This window comes from Arachis ipaensis, chromosome B7, assembly GCF_059453495.1.
Source record: "Arachis ipaensis isolate K30076 ecotype BB chromosome B7, ASM5945349v1, whole genome shotgun sequence".
In the NCBI taxonomy this organism is placed as follows: Eukaryota; Viridiplantae; Streptophyta; class Magnoliopsida; order Fabales; family Fabaceae; genus Arachis; species Arachis ipaensis.
The window spans coordinates 116,492,329-116,494,996 of record NC_142442.1 but is presented as its reverse complement, the minus strand read 5'-3'; the positions used below and the strand labels follow the sequence as shown (position 1 = coordinate 116,494,996).

Genomic DNA, 2,668 nt, shown 5'->3' with positions numbered 1-2,668 from the left:
AATTTAACTCCAATTCAACATAATTTTAATCTAATACATACAATTCCATTCATAACCACAAATCAATATCTAAACATCACAAAATCAAAGTATTCACAAGGGATATGAGTTTCTCGCCTTACCCACAGATGACATGGGCAAAACCCAATGATTATCTACTGGTAGAGAATCCTTAAACCATTAAAATTACAAAATCTCTCAAATTCCAAAACTCAAATCACAAAACTGAAAAGGGGAGAACTGGGCACAAAATAATAATTTGCATACCAAATTGTTAGGTAGGTTTTGTAGAAAATTTCGAGATGAACGTGTGGCCGCTGACGGCACGTTAATTGGAGCTCCAGATCAAAAGTCATAAGGATTTGAATTCTTTTGGAACAAGGGTTTGGGTTTGCTCTGCTTCCCAACTGCCTTCAACGTGTTTCATCACTATGAGGAGAACGGGGTGGCTGAAATGGGTTATATATGTTGGGCCTTGGGCCTAATATGGACCTGGTTCAACCGGTTCAGCCCGACGGCCCAATTTTGGGGGCAAATTTTTTAAAATTAGTGTTAAAATTCATATTTTAATTATTTCTACTTCATGAAACTATAAAATTTAATTTCTAATTTTTTTAAATAATAATTAATTTATTGGTTAATTATTTACTAATTACTCGGGATTTACATCCTACCCCCCTAACAAAAATTTTCGCCCTCGAAAGTTTGCTCTCGAATCTTTGTATATGCTTCCTCAAATTCAACCGACGTCATATCATTCATTTTTCCATTCTACAACATCAATTCAAACACTAACTCACATTCTCCATTCTCATATACAATATCATAAACTTAGGCAAATTCAAGCTTAAGCCATACTATTTGTTCCTCTTTTAGCTTCGTCTAGCTCTTTCTCAGTAACTACACTCTCTCTCCTACCCTTTAAGGTTTCCATTTAAATCAAAACAATCCAAATGCTTCTCACTATCTCAAACACTCAACAATTCCTCAATCTCTTAGTCTGATTCAACCCGCTATAAAATATCACACAATCACACTTTCCATCCCTTGATCCTACGTCAATCCTCGAAACAATCTCCTATCCCAAGACTCCTTTCTCACGTCACAACAACTCTAGAGCCACCAAATCACCGCACTTCCACAACGTCACTCGAATTATAAATTATTAAGAGCTTAATCCTTCACTTGCTTCCACCGAATATCTGCTTGAATCTTTTTACCTCTTTAACTAAATGCCATTGTCCTTTACTCTAGCTACATGAGTTCTAATCCCTTGATTTTCTCCATCACCAGGTTTATTACCGCCTTTACCACCATTTCTAGCTTGTTCGCTCCATCCCTTCAGCAGAAGCTTGTACAGCAGCAGCCAGAGAATCAACCATATTATCTCACTCGCGTCCACAAGATGCCATTTGGGTCTTGTCCATACCGAACAATTGAGATTAAGGTGATCAGTCTTAATGTCTAAAGTCTAGTGCTTCGAATCTCCAAAGGTAATGTTCATGAACATTTATGTTATATATGTCAAGCAGGCATCCTAAATAGCATGTACACACAGCCAGAGTATGCTTAGAAGCATAGTCAGTCTATTTCTCCGACTTTATGGGAACGAACTACTTCGATACCATAATGTAACACCCTACCACATAGAGTCTTATGCTTAAGTCATAAAACTCAGGTGGGGTCAGCCAGCTGCTGGGTAATGAGCTTGTTTTGGGCCAATAGAGCATCTACATTGTTTAGCTCCATTACTCCTCTTGTGTTCCCTCTTTCAGAAGCATAGAAGTAGTTGTTCTCTGCTACTGTTTCAATAACATCTATAGCTTCCTCAATAGTCTTCTTCTTGTTCAAAGATCCTCCGGATAAATGGTCTACGGCCTTCTTTGACTCATAAGAGAGCCCTTCATAGAAAATGTGCAGCTGCACCCATTCGTTGAACATGTCAGGTGGACACCTCCTTGTTAAGTCCTTGAACCTCTCCCATGCTTCATATAGAGTCTCACCATCTTGTTGCCTGAAAGTTTGGACCTCAGCTCTCAGCCTATTGATTCATTGAGGAGGGTAAAATCTTGCTAAGAATTTGTTCACCACGTCTTCCCAAGTTGTCAAGCTTTCCCTTGGGAAAGATTCCAGCCACTTGGCTGCTTTGTCCCTAAGTGAGAATGGAAACAAGAGCAGTCTATAGGTATCAGGATGAACACCATTAGACTTCACTGTGTCACATATCCTCAGGAAGGTAGTTAGATGTTGATTGGGGTCTTCTTGAACACCTCCTCCAAACGAACAGTTGTTCTGAACGAGGGTGATGAGCTGTGGTTTAAGTTCAAAGTTGTTGGCATGGATTGTTGGCTTTTGGATGCTACTTCCACAATTGCCTGGGTTTGGATTGATGTAAGAGCCCAAAACTCTTCTATCCTCCTCAGCATGATTTGCTCCACCTCCTCCCCCATGGTTGTGATCCTCTTCTTCATGATGGTTTTCCATGTTGTCTTCCATGTTTGTTTCAAAGAATTCCTCTTCTTCCTCAGCACCAACCACTTTCTTTCCTCTTGCCTCCCTCCTTAATCAACGGAAGGTCCTCTCAGGTTCAGAATCGAAGGAAGTTGAAGCCCCGCTTCTTCTCCCTGTCATACAACCATCAAGTGCAAGCAAGAAAAGATAGGTGCAG

The 2,668-nt window shown here is 40.0% G+C and overlaps 1 non-coding gene across 1 annotated transcript; it reads left to right on the top strand.

The window, feature by feature from the left end:
• The first annotated feature begins 1,939 nt into the window (after positions 1–1,939).
• Positions 1,940–2,043, top strand: LOC148553838 (small nucleolar RNA R71). The gene has a single exon (XR_015892638.1). It is a non-coding gene; the product is annotated as a small nucleolar RNA R71 (small nucleolar RNA).
• The last annotated feature ends 625 nt before the right edge of the window (positions 2,044–2,668 follow it).